The sequence below is a fragment of the Lepidochelys olivacea genome (genome assembly GCF_965140295.1).
Source record: "Lepidochelys olivacea isolate rLepOli2 genome assembly, chromosome: 5".
Lineage (NCBI taxonomy): Eukaryota > Metazoa > Chordata > Testudines > Cheloniidae > Lepidochelys > Lepidochelys olivacea.
In genome coordinates, this window is record NC_140415.1 from 65,121,107 (window position 1) to 65,137,709 (window position 16,603).

Below are 16,603 nucleotides of genomic sequence, written 5' to 3' on the forward strand. Positions count from 1 at the left end.
CAGCAAAGAGATAATGAGACAGACATCAAAACATGCTTGTGAAAAGATGAATATAATAGGCATGACTTGGAAACAAAAGTAACATGAGTAGAGGAATCAGTCAAACTATTATTGATTGACTATAGTAGCTAATCATTGCAATATCTGTTTTATTTCGAACTTTAAAAAATTATATTTCATACTTTGCCTTCATTATTAGGTTGGTAATCCTGCATAAAAAGCCTCAAAACTTAAAAATAAAACAAAAAAAACCTATTTAATTCAATATAAAGAGGTTCTAGTCTATTGAAGTTAACAGACTAAAAGCAAGAAACTAGAGAGATCTACACACAGACAGATAAATAGATAACACGTTCTACCCAGAAACTAATTTATTGAGGTTAGTTAGTTATTCATAGCAATGTTTGAAATGATCAGGCAAGTACAATTCTCTATTTATTCAGATACGGGTCCTCATTTTGTCAAGAATGGCAAAAGTTATGCTGTGAGTAAACACACATACACACAAAGATGGAAAGAAACATGCAAAAGAGTGAGTGAAAGAGTAAAAAAGGAAGTAGTGGACAAAGGATACATTCTAAAGTACAGTAATACCAGCTATCTGTAACAGCAAAAAGAAAAGGAGTACTTGTGGCACCTTAGAGACTAACCAATTTATTTGAGCATGAGCTTTCGTGAGCTATAGCTCACTTCATCGGATGCATACCGTGGAAACTGCAGCAGACTTTATATATACACAGAGAATATGAAACAATACCTCCTCCCACCCCACTGTCCTGCTGGTAATAGCTTATCTAAAGTGATCATCAGGTTGGGCCATTTCCAGCACAAATCCAGGTTCTCTCACCCTCCACCCCCCCACACAAATTCACTCTCCTGCTGGTGATAGCCCATCCAAAGTGACAACTCTTTACACAATGTGCATGATAATCAAGTTGGGCCATTTCCTGCACAAATCCAGGTTCTCTCACATCCCCCCCACCCCCATACACACACAAACTCACTCACCTGCTGGTAATAGCTCATCCAAACTGACCACTCTCCAAGTTTAAATCCAAGTTAAACCAGAACATCTGGGGGGGGGGGCAGCAGAGAGTGAGCTCATGCTCAAATAAATTGGTTAGTCTCTAAGGTGCCACAAGTACTCCTTTTCTTTTTGCGAATACAGACTAACATGGCTGTTACTCTGAAACCTGTAACAGCAAAATGATAGAAACGTATTCATGAAAGACAAGCAAACATTTATTGCATGAAAGACTACAGTTGTGTACAAGACTGTCCAAACCCACCCCGCTGCTCTGGGTACGTAGTGGCATTGCTAGCCCGCACTGAAGCCCAGTTTTTAGCAATCTAGATAGATTTAAAGCCCATATGACTACACAAGCTGCAGGTTACCCCTTCAGTTGGACTGCAGACAATAGCCTAAAAAAAAGGAGGACTTGTGGCACCTTAGAGACTAACCAATTTATTTGAGCATAAGCTTTCGTGAGCTACAGCTCACTTCATCAGATGCATTCAGTGGAAAATACAGTGGGGAGATTTATATACACAGAGAACATGAAACAATGGGTGTTACCATACACACTGTAAGGAGAGTGATCAGGTAAGGTGAGCTATTACCAGTGTGTGGGGGGGTCATTACACAAATTAAAACTATTTCCCCATGTTTATTCCCGCCCCACCCCCACCCCCTGCTGTTCCTCAGACATTCTTGTCAACTGCTGGAAATGGCCCACCTTGATGATCACTACAAAAGGTCCCCCCCCCCGCCCCGAATTCAGGTCCTGGTTCAAAAAAGCACTGGCGCTCAACTTTCAGCAAGTATCAAATCTCCCTGAAATCGATAGGATGCAAGTACATGCTTAAAGTTAATCATGACTTAAGTGCTCTGTTGCACGGGGGCCATTGTTCTGACTTTTCCTGTGGATCTCTATTTGCAAGAGAGGGAGGTGTGAAACACAATGGGACAAGGATATCACATGATTTGTAACAAGACAATATTTGGTTTGAATGGACAATACTACATAACCATACACCACTCACTGTGGAAAAGTCACATAGAATGAAGATCTGGACTCCCCTAGTGAAAAACAAAGAGACACCTTTTGGCAGACGAGAGATGATAACCCAGCAGTAAGAGTAGTTAGGAAAATAGCATGATGTAATCGAACTGCAAAATTATAGTGTTATGAATATTCTGCCAGTGCAGAAGTCTGATTAGCTCATGATCCCTAAGTGCTTTGCAATAAACAGTACACTTCAGTTGTAATTTTTAAAACATGCATTAAAAAAAAAAATGCAAAAAAAACCCCAACCCACACTTGGGAATCTTACTATTTATGCAATTATCATCACAAATTACCTTTTACCTATGTTTTGTTCTTTTTAAATTGCAAACGCATACCATTGGAGTTGTATAATTAACCACTTGCACTGATTCTACCTTCCACCATTAGCTCTAGTCTTTCCTAATAACACAGATAATTGCTCTTATGCTAATATCCAAGGAATGTGTTTTCCCTATAGAAAATATCCCAATACATCTCCCTTTTGGGCACACTGTCAACACTAAGATGAAAAGGAAAGATGTAAAAAATTAAAATACACTGCATGATGTTCAATACATTAAGGATGTTGTTAACAGCCTTCACTTCTTAGATCTGATGTGAAGTTCAAAACTACACATCATGAAGTTTAAAATAAATGGTCTGTTCCAGATATATATGGTGAAACACATGCTTATTATTATTTGGTGTTGTTTATTAGAACAACTACAATCATACAGCTGGAAATTTGACCACTTTTTCTTTAAATCAAGACAATTTAAGGTCTCCTTTTTAGAGATTATTATATATAAAATATTCATTACAGACAATTAGTTTTGATAAATATAATAAACCAGGATATATTAATCAGTTATAAAACTATGGATTTTGCAGTTCTACATCCCAGTTGTCAGTGTATTTTTATTAGTCAATCAGAAGAGCCATGTTTAAGGCTACGATAAGGCATGGGTATTTTTAGTAAAAGTCATGGACAGGTCATGAGAAATAAACAAAAAGTCACAACCCCTGATCCATCCTTGACTTTTACTAAAAATATACCTAACTAAATCCTAAGTGCTGGGTGTGAGGATCGGGGGTGCACTCCTTTGGACATTGCTGCTCTGGGAGGTGGGTGCTCCGAGCCCTGTCACTGCTGGGGTTGGGTGGCCCAGGGCCCTGCCAATGCTGTTGCTCAGGGGAGGCTGGGGGGGAGGGAAGGGGAAACAACCCAGGGCCACCCTGCCACTGCTGCTCTGGGAGAGGGGCAGGGGCCCTGCTGCTGCTGCTCCTGGACTGCTGCTCTGGGCAGCACCTGGAACCAGCTGCCTGGGGCCACCTGAGCAGTGGTCAGTGCGGCTGGCCCCGGGCCGCCCCAACTGCTCGGGAGGCATTGGGGTCAGCCGCATCAGCCACTGCAAAAGTCACGGAGGTCCTGGAAAACCACGGAATCTGTGACTTCTGTGACCTCCCTGAAAGACACTCAGCTTTAGCCAGGGTGGATATGTGCACAAATAAAGTACTTAAATAACCAAAGAGGTACAAGTTACAATCTAGGACCCAGATTCAGCAGAGTCCTTATGAACAGAAGTTAATGGGGTTTAAATAGATGCTTAAGTATATGCTTAAGTGCTTTTCTGAAAAGGCATTGTTTGCTGAATCAGGACCTACTGGAATTTAATTCTGTGAAAGATGCCAGACTGACAGCCTGGTAAAGTAAAGTTCTCTATTCATCCATAAAACACATACAGCACACCTACAGGCACCACAAACTTCCACATACTATCACGCCAAAATGCCACAGTCTACTTCCTAGTTTCCATGTCCACTCAGTCTCTGGCCTCTCTCAGCTAACATAAGTGCTAATTAGCACCAATTGTGAACAGCAACTAGGCCAAGACCACCAACTTGTTTTATACAGGCCACATAGCCACCAGTTGACAATGACTGCCAATCACTGCTGGACTAGATCAGAATGAAATCTGTGACAGAGATGAAAGGCTCTAGATACCGTTATTAATTCCTTGAGCAACCACTTAACCACAAAAGAATCTGTAATGCACACCAGGAGACGACTGGCAGCATGTTCTCCATGAGGATCCCATGACTAGCTTCCCTACTTGGTCTGACAAAACCCACATTTGATGGGTTTATACAGAAAGCTATCTTTTCTGCTGGGTGTTTGGGACATCGAGATAATGGAGTATGCTTGAGGGGCTTTATTATATGACTATTAATTCTTATCAGGCAAATATAGGTGTGTGTGCTCTTGTGTGTGTGGTTTATTATACCATTTGTTTTATTTTGTTATTGCAGATTTTGTGGGTTTTTAATACAGAACAAAGGTGTCCAAGTAGAGAGATGCCCATTAAAATGTTACAAATCAACTCAATAAAACAGCGTCATGACTAATTTCCAATAAATTAGCTAACTAGGTCCAATGAACTGCATGAAAGTCACATTCGTAAAAATGAAATCATGCAAATCTATTTTAAATATATTTTTAATGCAAATATTATTCACTTTGTTTCTTATACCCCTCAAGCAAATACTAAATTGTTTAGTTGAATAAATAAGCTGGAAGTCATTGCATATTGCCAATGGCCCTACTTATTTACCAACAACCATATAATTAATACTAATTTGAAGTGAGATCCTTATTTTGAATTCAAACTACTCAACTTCAAGTCATCACTGTTATAGAAATTAAGTGTGTGTACATATTGGCACAGTTTCCAGATGTTTCATGCCCAGAAGTTTATAAAAATTGAAAATAAAAATACCAAAAACAAAAACAGAAAAAGCCTAACACTCGTAAATCAATGTACTGCTTTTTTTATTTGCCCTTTCTCAACTATATTAGTAGGCAAATATTTTGCCAGAATACCCACAATTGTTTATAGAGGTCTCATGGCTAAGGAACTTAGGGAGTTCAATTCCTGGCTCTACCACAGATTTCCTGTTTGACCTCGGACAAGTCATTCAGGCCCAGATTCCCACACATTGCCTCCCTCCACCTTAGGTCATGCTGTGAAATGACCCAAGGGATTTAGGGAGACATCAGCTTAACCAGTGACTCTCTTCCTTTGTGAAGACCCCATTCAATGTCCACTGACATCATTGGAAAGACACTCATTGACTTCAACGTGTGCTAGATCAGGCCATGAGTTCTGTCAGTGAAGCTGGTAGCCAACATTCACCAGTGCATCATGCATCTCAGACTCACTATGAAACTGGAGACCCTTACAAGGATCTTGACTAAATTCTCCTCTGAGGTTTCTCCTTAACAGATCTTTTTGTGACTGACATTTCTGCTAAGACAGAAAGAAACAACCACTGAGACCATGTCTTATGAGAAGGGTTTTTGTGCCTACGCACCAGAAACCTGTGATTATAAGTCCTCCTTCCAAAGAGTTTCAAAGGTTTGCAGAAGTAGATTTATGTGTGGGAATGTAATGAGGAACTGGATACTGCTTTGATAAAAGTCATACCAATTCAGACCACACATGTACGTCTTAAGATCCTTGTGGGTGTTATAGATTTTACTTGAAGACATGGATTTTTATGAGTGTAAGATGTATCTGTTTCACATTTTGGCAAAACTCTGATACACCCACAACTTCCTCTTTGCAAATTTTTCTGCCAATAGTGCACACATTTAGATTGAAACAGACACAAACTCATGCTGCTACAAAACACTGTGGAAAACGGTTACTGCATTTGCTAGAAATGGCATCTTATCTCAGATTCTTTCTACAGATAGTGTTTAACAGTCCAGCGGAAAATGATTACTAATTCTGAATGGCAATCTGACAGTTCCATCTCTAGCACACAAACAGCAATCAAATTTAAAAAGTAAAAAAGTGCTAGCAATAACTTCTATGCTTCAACTTTGTCATGGATGTACTTCTACGTTTTGATGGGTGCAAACTACATAAGATAAAACTCCTGTTCCCATTCTCTACACAGTGCTCACGTGAATTTGGGTATATTTTCAAGTGTGATTTCATCAGGAAATACAATAAAAATGGAAGTCACAGTCTCAAAGAGGGGTGATGTTCATAACTTTTAAATGACCAGTTAATTCTGTTTTTAGGCATTAAGCCCACAGCTTGCATTTAAAAAGTCTCCTCTTACTGTTTCAAATTAATATGTGTTAGATGAAAAACAGATCCTCAAACGACCATTCTTAAAAAACTACATGTAAACTAAAAAAGGTGGATTTAGAATGTGTTACGCAAAGAATGATGGATTATTTATTACTTGACTTATATGTTAGAGCTATCAAAAGAAAAAATACTGAGCCAAATCCTTCCTTCAAATATATACTCATTACTCCCACTGAAGTCAGGAGGAGTTATGGGTCATATCTGAAGGCATACTTAAGCCCCCTTGGATTGGAACTTTTGCAGCATTTTCAACAGTAGGACAACCAAACCAATTTGTTGTAGCTTAAAATTGTTAGGGCTCTGTCCTATTCTCACTATAGTCAATTGCAGAATTCCCATTGATTTACTGGCAACAGGATTGGGCTATTTTTAAAATTCCATATAAAGTAATAAGCAATCCTATGATTTATAGTGAGGTAAAAGGTACCAGTCAGAGTCCTGTGGTGACATCATCTATTCCTCATGATTACCTATGCAGAAATACATATAATGCTTTGTTGTTCTTTAAGGGCTGGATCCAACTCATTAAAGTCAAACAGTGATACCCAGGAATGTAGTGTAAAGGTGAACCACAATAGAAATAAGAAACACAGGCTTGTATCTTTTTTGTTGTGGTTGTTGCTTTTCTCCATCCTCTGTAATACAGACCTGAAAATGTTTTTGGTGGTGGTGGTATACTTAGTTGTTTTTTCAAAAGGAAGGTCGTTATGTGTTTAGAAATTCAGATCCAATATTGTCTGGAGAACTCAACGGTGACTGGAGAACTAGTGAAATTATGACAAAAGAGCCAAAAGAAGGTAAACTGAGATGGTAAGAGAGAAAGGGATATTTAGTCAGACTAAAACTCTTAATTTATTTTACTCCTATTTCACTTCATTAACTAAGAATTTAGAGAAAAAAATCTTGGTTAAATATTCAGAATCCCTATCCTGTCACTTTACAAGTTCAAATAATGTGTGAGAGCTGACAATATACATCTTCCAAGACCTCCCACAAAACCAGGGAACATCAGAGCTAATTCTCCTGAAATAGCTAAGGTAAAAATCAACTTTAAAACGGTAACACAAACAAATCTTATAGGATTTTCTTATATGTCCTGTAGAACAGTGTTTTTCAAACCATGGGTTGCAACCCACTACCGGGCCACGACAGGTAAGGCTCTGGGTCGCCTTGCTCTGGTCAGCACCGCCGATCGGGACATTAAAAATCCCGTCAGCGGTGCTGCCCAGCTAAGGCAGACTAGTGCCTACCTTTTCCAACACCGCACTGTGCCTCGGAAGTGGCCAGCAGTAGGTCCGGCTTCTAAGCAGGGGGCCCATGGGGCTCCATGCGCTGCCCCCACCCTGAGCACTGGCTCTGCACTCCCATTGGCCGGCAACCGGCCAATGGAAACTGCGAGGGCGGTGCCTGCGGGTAAGAGTCCCACAGAGCCAGAACTGTTGTTGGCTGCTTCCAGGGCACAGCGCGGTCCGCAGTGCACCTTGGCTGTGCCGCTGACTGGGAGCCGTCAGAGGTAAGTCCCAATCCCACGCCCCAATCCCCCGCCTCAGCTCTGAGCCACCCCAAACCTGGAAGCCCTTCCTGCACCCCAAACCCATCCCCGCTCCCACTCCAGAGCCTGCACCCCCGGCCCAGAGCCCTGAGCCCCTCCCAAACCCCAGCCCCAGTCCAGAGCCCCCTCCCACACCCTGAACCCCTCATTCCCAGCCCGACCCCACAGCCCTCACCCCTGCACCCAACCCTCTGCCCCAGCCCTGAGCTCTCCCCCCGCCAACCTCACAGCCCTCATCCCCAGCTCCGTTGGGTCACGGGCATCAACAATTTTCTTAAACTAGGTCCCCAGAAAAAAAGTTTGAAAACCACTGCTGTAGAAGCACTAGATGACACAAATCCAATTATTTTTAAATCCTTTGCAAATCACCTTTAAGGGCAGAAACGTCCCACCAGCCCCATGTGCACTTTCTCCCCAACATTTTCCCTCAATTTGGGTGTGTAGCCCATAGAGCAGGGGTGGGAAAACTATGGCCCACGTGGTGGATCCGGCCCGTCAGGGCTTTGGATATGGCCCGTGGGATTGCCACCCCCGTGGTGCTGCAGGCCCCACGCTGCTGCTGGAAGTGGAAAGCACCACGTCCCTGCGGCCTCGGTGGTGGGGTGGCGGGGCGGCAGGAGGGCAGACGGCTCCATGCACTGCCCTTGCCTGCACGCATTGCAACTCCCATTGGCAGGGAACAGGGAGCTTGGGAACAATGGAAGCTTTGGGGGAGGTACCCGTGCGGAACCCTCTGCCCACCCTCCCCCAGGGGGCACAGGGATGTGGTGCTGACCGCTTCTGGGAGCGGCACGGCACAGAGCCAGGGAGCCTGTCTTAGCCCCGCTGTGCACTGCTACCACCCAGGAGCCGCTCCAGGTAACTGGCACCGGGCCAGAGCTTGCACCCTGCACCACAATCCTCTGCCGCACCCCTCCTGCACCTCAACCCCCTGCCCTGAGCCCCCTGCTGCACCCCAACTTTCTGCCCTGAGTCCCCTTGTACACCCCGCACCCCCCTGAGCCCCTTCCTGCACACTGCACACCCTCCCACACCCTGCACTCCCTCCCGCACGCCAATCCCCTACCCCAGCCCTACATTCATGGCCCTGCATGCAATTTCCCCACCCAGATGTGGCCCTTGGGCCAAAAAGTTTGCCCACCCCTGCCACAGAACTAGCTTTAGCATTTATTTAATTTAGTAGTGACATAAGGAACCTACAGGCCTGTATCTTGTAACACACTGGCTTCAGCAGTTAGCTTAAGACTTGAGGACCATCAACTTTGATGCAAATGGTCTAACAGTCACTCCTAAGTTTTGGGGAACTGGGAATAGAGAGTTTAAGAGGGAAGTTTGGCCATAATGACACCAGCCAACCACAGGAACATGAACTAACGCTATCTTTTGTTATTTTAGGATGGGAACATCTGCAGATGTCTGTTTACAAAAGAGTCACGGCAACCATTGGACATGTTGAGATCATTGATTTGTACTTGTTTCTCCTACTGTTCAAAGAGGGAAGAAACAAGACATCCAGCTCCACCCTCTCACCCTCCAAAGCTCTCATTCCTGATTTCACCTCACCCCATCCCACCCCATCCAACATCTAGAGCTCCACAGAGCAGCTTCACCTCTCTTCTACTCATGTCAGCAGAGGGAGCATGGACCTCAGAGTAAAGACCACAAAATTTGGCCCAATGTGTTAATTCACAGTCAGTGCTATCTGGTATCCCATTTAAGGGCTCTCTGCAAAGCCAGTTGTATTGCTATCCTAAGTGAAGGCTGAAGGGAAATATAATAGTACATTCTATATTAGCATTACTTTATATTGGAAAGTGATATTTTCCTTTTTATACTTCCAGTGTGGCATGCCTGTAATGCATTGAGCATTACTACATTGTTTACAGTAGCGTAAACCAGAAGTAACTCCACTAAACCTGAATCACACAAGTGTAAAATTGGTATAAGTAAATTCAGAGTCAGATCCACGTGGGCTCAGAGATGCTTGACGGTTGTGACTTCCTATGTGAGTTGCAGCCCAGCACCTCACATCATCAGGCCATTACTGCATTAAAAAGACACTGGCAAATCACATTTCAACTAAAAATTTAGCATTTGTAAAGCCCAATAGAATGATTCCCAATAAAAAGTTAAATCCTTGTAACTGAAATATTGCACTACAAGCTTACTGCATAAAAAACAAACGAGACACTGTGGAGAAACTGACAATTAAAAAACAAATTACCCTGACTAGTCTATTTTCATTAGCAACCTGAGGCAGACACAAAATGGAAACAAAAACAGTAAGGAAATTTTTAAAAGAAATCTTTCATTGTGAGATGATTAGAAAGACGGGTTAAGGCATTTACTGTATTAAAACATATACAATATATGATTTTTAGACCAATTGTGTCCCTTAATTTCTATATATATATACACATATATATATACATATATATATATATAGTTATTTTGGCAGCAAAAATAGAGAAAGAATGTTAGCAGGACAAACCACAAAGTGCAATATTGATCACTTCCAGCAATTGTTTAGCATAGAGCTACAGGAGGACAATTTGACTTATGCATGTTTGAGTTTCACAGAGTATTATTTTTCTGTACTGCCCGCTGTGAAGGACATCAGAGAGATAGTGAAGTTGTATAAAAGGTCATTCCCTTCAAAATAAGCTGTTTGTCTCAACTTATAAAGGAAAAGGGCTCTGCACTGAAAAAATGGCTATAAATAGGCACAAACTCACAAAGACTTCATTAGGAATTTTGCATCAGTAGGGAGTACAAGATCAAGCTCATTACTGTCTTTCACAAGAGGTGGCAAGATGAAAATCTTAATATAGGGAAAGCCTGAAGAATGGTTATGTGATTTCCCCAATATAGGGAAAGCCTGAAGAATGGTTATGTGATTTCCCCTACACAAAGGACTAGAAAGGCGTGAAGAAACTTCCAGCGATATGGAGGTTGACTGGAGAACAGTTCAAGGAAATGAACTGTTGCAACTAAAAAAAGAAAATTCAGGATGATGCATTACATTTAAATTAAGATGCACATGAGGATATGGTCTTTGGACTCCCGGAGAGGGAGCGGGCTGGACACAGCAGGTTCACTTAATAGAAGAATAGTATAAAAGAGAGTAAAATTGTTTTACTGGCTCTTTTGTGTTTCATTGCGTGCTCTCATCAATGAGGAGTGAAGACCGTGGAGGAAGCAGGGGGAGGAGACCTTCAGACCCACAGAACCCAGGGATCTGTGGGTCACTGTGCCACAGCTCTCCAGTTCCTGGAGCTATGTGTACTTCTGTCCAGCCCCTCCATGTTGCCTGCCGGTTCCTCTCCCCCCGACGGCATGGTTCTTACAGGAGCTTTGGTGCCACTGTTTGCTTCTCTCTGTGGCCATGTAACAGCAGATGGAATTCACTGGAGGCTAATGATCTTTGGAGCACTGTTAACAGCTGCTCAGTTATCCATGTGGTCTGCAGAGCAGCATGCCATGGAAGAGAGCATCTCTTGCTCTGCTAGTTTTAATTGCCTTGCATTAGTGGAAATGAAGAGCAGCATTTGGGCCACAATGCTAGCCAGTCCTAGTAAGTTCTACTCATCTCTTTGTCTGCTGTTTAACGTGGCTTCCATGGAAGTTCTGACTCAACAAGGTACTTGAAGAAGACCCTATATGTACACACTGCACTTACTTTCCTATTCAGCTGTCTTATGGTGTATCATTCAAAACAAAAGCAAGAAAGCAAACAACAGCTCAGCATGAAGTCTCAGGTCTATAAATAAACCCTGGTTTCATCTTTCTAAATTTTTTGTTGTTCAATTCAATTATTTTTAAAAGCTGTGTGGTTTGCTTACTGGAATTACCCTATAATTAACCTTCTTGTCAGTGGCCAGAGAAAGTGAATCATTTTAATCAATTAAACCTTTAATTTAGAGGTTCTACTTCCTACCATTAATCTTCAATACCATGGGATATTGATTACCTCAATTATTTTGTCAATAATGCATGCATAATTACATAAAAGTTCAGTAAAAGCTATTCAACATAATGCATGAGCAAGTCACAACTGTCCAAAGAAACTCTTAGTGCCCCAAATTGTAAAGTAGTTATATAAACTGATATCTGAGCAAGGAATACAATGCTTAAGAGAAATTTCTTTGTATTTGCCCACAGGAAATGGATTACAGCATAAAGCTACTTGATCATCCTGGGCAAGAACTGCTTAAGTCAGAATCTGAATGTAAAGGTCACTAAAAATATGCAATGGCTTAAAAATGCAGTTATCATACTGGACCCAGTATTTACATAATATGTGCATACAAAGCTTTAAATCATCATGAGATTTCTGAGCAATACCCATCATTCACAGAAGTTTAATAGAGCATGAAATCTGCAAAAAGCAATTTCTTTTTCAAACACCACATTACCTTTTTTATGAACCAAACAACCCCCAAGTGACCAGAAAAAAAAAAAAAAGTTTTCTTTAAATTCTCTCATACCATGGAAGGAGACTAGGATACATTCTGAATAAGAAGAGTGGCCAGATCCAGCTAAAAGTAATCCTATTAAAGACAACAGAGTTAAATGAGTAAGAAGAGAAAGGTTTAATGCCATGTGTGATCACTGCAAAACTGTCTGGTTATTACATTCGCTAGTATACATGAAGAAATAACGTGGTCATACTAAATCACCTCAGTAGTCTATCAAGACTAATATCCTGTCTCTGGAAACTGCTTACACCTGACAGTCACAGAAAGATGAAGGAAAAACAATGCCCTTGGATGCCTTAGCAATGCTGTTTGTAGGCAGAGAACAGGGGCGATTCCTTCCTGAACCCTGCAGCCATCAGCCTACACGTTGAAGCATGAAATTTCTTTAACCCTTGCTCAACATGTCAAGTTGGAAACAAGAATCATAAAGTCATCCAGCCTGTTTTACACCACAGGTCTCCCTAAAGCGCCAAATTTTTCATGAAAATTTCAAGTGAGTCAGACCACAGGGCTCTTGACACTGAATTAAATATAGAGTCGCACAGGACAAAGTTTTGCTTGTTCTACAAAAAAATGAATATTTTATAGTTTGATTGTAAGCTCATTGGGGTAGGGATGGTCTCTTAATGTGTGTTTGTAAAGCACCCACAGAGACTCATTGTGTTCGGGATGGCTACATTGCGATAAGAAAACCATAGCACTGAGTCTCAGAGGCCAAGTCAACTGACCCGGGCTGCGGGGATATAAAATTTCAGTGTCGACAGTTGGGCTAGGGCTGAAGCCCACGCTCTGAGATTCTCCCCTCTCACAGGATCTCTTAAACCAGGCTCCAACCTGAGCTCAAATGTACACTGAAATTTTGCAGCTTGAGCCCCACAGGCCTGAGTCAGTTGACTCGAGCCAGCCACCTCAGGCCTGAGTCAGTTGACGCGAGCCAGCCACCTCATAACGGTGACTCCAGCCAGCCACCTCATTACAGTGTGGACATACATAAGGCTGACTGAGCCTTTGAGCATTACCATCTTACAAATAATACACAGTTCTACTTTACAGGCCTTTGCAGAATTGTACTTGCAAATCTAAAAAAACCCGAACAAACAAAGTCTCACTAAAGAGCCTCAGTTTGCAAATCAGAACTATGGAAGAGCTCTGTCCTTCAAAAGGGAAAGAACAGTGAATGTAAGCAATAAAGGGCCTCTTCTCTATAAGAGCTGAAAAATCATGTCCTTCAGAACAACTTTATGGAGCCATTTAAACATCAAATTGCATATTTTATTTATCCCCATTAGATTATCATTTCAAATTCAGGATACTAATTTGGAAGATCCTCCTAGTATGTCTCTAGCATGGTCTTATAAAAATATCTCCATGTTTCACTTAATATAACTTTGGAAGGATTTCAAGACAAAAAAAAAAAAAAGCAACATAAGAGCCTTAACGATTTTGCTGACTGATACTCTTATTAAGTCTAATTAAAAAAAAAAATAACCTTCACATAAATGATTATTTAAATGCGAAATAAAATGTAAAACAATGAAGCCTTGATATCGTGAATGCAATCGAGAGGAAACACAAAACTACTATTCATGTGTTTAAAGGTTAAAAGGGAGTTTCTATGTCTTTGGAGAAAATGCAAATATTAATTTGGGGGAATGATTCTAAATATTACATTCACATGTGTGTATTCCAAGCTTTTTGTGGTCCTTAATGAAAGTCACCACACTATATTCAAGGGCAAGAATATGAAAACTCTAAGAATCCTGATATTTTACAAAACAAGGACCACAAAAGTAGTGGATATACAATTAGCATCATATTGTAAAATAAAGTACCTGAACAGACAACACCACTTTTTGCAGTTAGAACATAAGAATGGTCATACTGGGTCAGACCAAAGGTCCATCTAGCCCAGTATCCTGTCTTCTGACAGTGGCCAATGTCAGGTGTTCCAGAGGGAATGAACAGAACAGGTAATCATCAAGTGATCCATTCCCTGTCACCCATTCCCAGCTTCTGGCAAACAGAGGCTAGGGACACCTTCCCTGCCCATCCTGGCTAAAAGCCATTGAATTCAGCCTTGCCTATCTTTCTTTCATCAAAAGTTAAAACTTGATCTCCTGTGATTGTTTCAAACACTGATGTAAAATATACCATGTCTAACAGATTATTTAGCTGGTGTATACAATAGATTAGACGTTTTTCACAAGTCTTTCCCCCGCCCCTTTTTTTTTTAAAGCAAACAAGCAGAGTATTTGGGTGTACATATCCTGTTTCCTTTTTACCACATAGCTAGCAGCTATCTTCTACGTGTTTTCATGCTATTTCTTTCACTTCTGCAGTAGCTGAAGGCTCCAATAATTATCACAGTTTATTTATTAGACAATAACTTATGGAGATTTGTGCTTAAGCATAGCAAAAAATACTGTTATACAGACGACAAGTTCAGCCTCCACATAAGAGAGTTTTAGGAGTGTTGCTTCTGGAATGTGTCTTCTCAGGAGAGCACAAATCATCACACAATTCACATAGGGTTTGAAATAAAAATGAATGGAACAAAAATAAAAATAGAATTGTCATGTACTAAATGTTCCTCAAAACTACTATAGCATAATATGCAAATTATAGTTACTACATGAAGTGGCAATCAGTGGTTCTGTATTTGTTTCAAGCTATTACTTAAGTCAGACAAGGTAACTATACAAACCTTTTCATATACACTAACCTTGTAAAGTAGTTGGGAGTGCATGCTGGGGGGGGGAAGGGAGGCAAAGTTTACTTCATGTTTTCACATTATATGTTTGTCACTGGGGAATGTGGAACGGAAATTTAGGCATAAATTTTATTTTTATAAAATCAGTCTTCAAGATTAATCTTTGCCTATCAACTTCTACCACTGCCATAACATACAAATTGTTCTGCTTGAAATACATAGACCCGATAAATCTCAAAAGTTATCACCACAATATGTATCTCTAAATATGAAAGAGATGGGACTTTTTTCAGAGGCATAAATTGTATTTAGTACTAAACCTATTGCTATAGACTTGTACCTTTTTTTTTTTGAAAAGCCAGAAAAGCCTGTTTATTAGAGTAAATATCCTTCTAGATTTCCTAAATTTAATCAAAATATATCTGTATGCTACCTGTCAATCTGCACATGAAGCCAAATAAATCCCTTATGTTACTTTGTGGAAGTCAGTGGAATTAGACTAGGGATGAATCAGACCCAGGACTTTTAGTTTTTGTTTTCATTAGATGAACTTTCATTTTTATTCAAACTGTAAATGAGAATAATGATGACTTGCATACCTGCTGCAGGGGTGTAGCTACAAGTCCAAATGAATGGGATGATTAATCCCTTCCACAAAAAAAACTGACTTCAGAGTAATGATTTGAAAGAGATTTAACAGATTTCATGAAACACAGGAGCTGAAATCCCATACTTTTCTAAATATGGGGTCTCATAAATAGGGTAATCCTAACAGATTTTAAATTGTTGGCCTAAATTTTCAAAACTGACTAGTGATTTTGAGTGACTTACTTATAGGTTACCAATTTAAGATACAATAAAGGGGCCTGATTTTCAGAGCTTAAGTGCACAGTGCTTTCAAAAAATTAGGCCCCTTCAAGGTGCCTCAAATTGGCCACCTAAATCCCTAATCACTAGCCACTTTTGAGAATGTAAGCTATTACTACTACAGATGAACTTGATCGCAGTTGTTTGTTAACTGAAACTGGACTTATTGTAAAGGATTTATTATGTTATGTATTTATTCATTCAGATTTATACACATTAAATAAAGATCACCTATCCATATGTTCCAGGCATACTAGAGACACAACCCAAAAATTCAACAAAATCAGTGCCCAAATGTAATTAAAGTGTAGCAGTACTATTCAAAACAACCCACTAACAGAAACCAGGCAATCCAATACCAAATTTACCTCTCCCTCTAACAATTGTCGTCCTATTCCCAAATGACTGAAGAAAAAAAAAAGATGAGGTTTGCCATCTGAAGGTAGTCAAAGTTAACCTGTTTGGTTTGAGAGGTGAGCAAACTGTAAAGCATTTTTCATGGAAAGCACTATGCCACAGCAGCTCCTTCTCAGGTCTACTAGTGAGACTTCAGCTCAAACATCTTATCTGATCTCAGTTGTGGTCGTCTGGTAGACAGGCAAGCTCTAAGCTGTTTAGGGCTCTATAATCAAAACAAACACCTTAAACAACACCTGGAAACCTACAAGTCACGAGTGAAGTTCATGGAACATGGGTTGAATATGTTCACAGCAAGGTATTGCACCTAATAAATTAGCTGAAATATTGCACCAACTCCAGTTCATAGTTTTAAAGTGTATCCCTAT

At 40.7% G+C, this 16,603-nt stretch overlaps 1 protein-coding gene across 1 annotated transcript in view; it reads right to left on the minus strand.

The window, feature by feature from the left end:
• The window catches only part of ST8SIA4 (ST8 alpha-N-acetyl-neuraminide alpha-2,8-sialyltransferase 4), an 84,891-nt gene that overhangs the window by 22,403 nt on the left and 45,885 nt on the right, over nucleotides 1-16,603 (minus strand). The window lies entirely within an intron of this gene.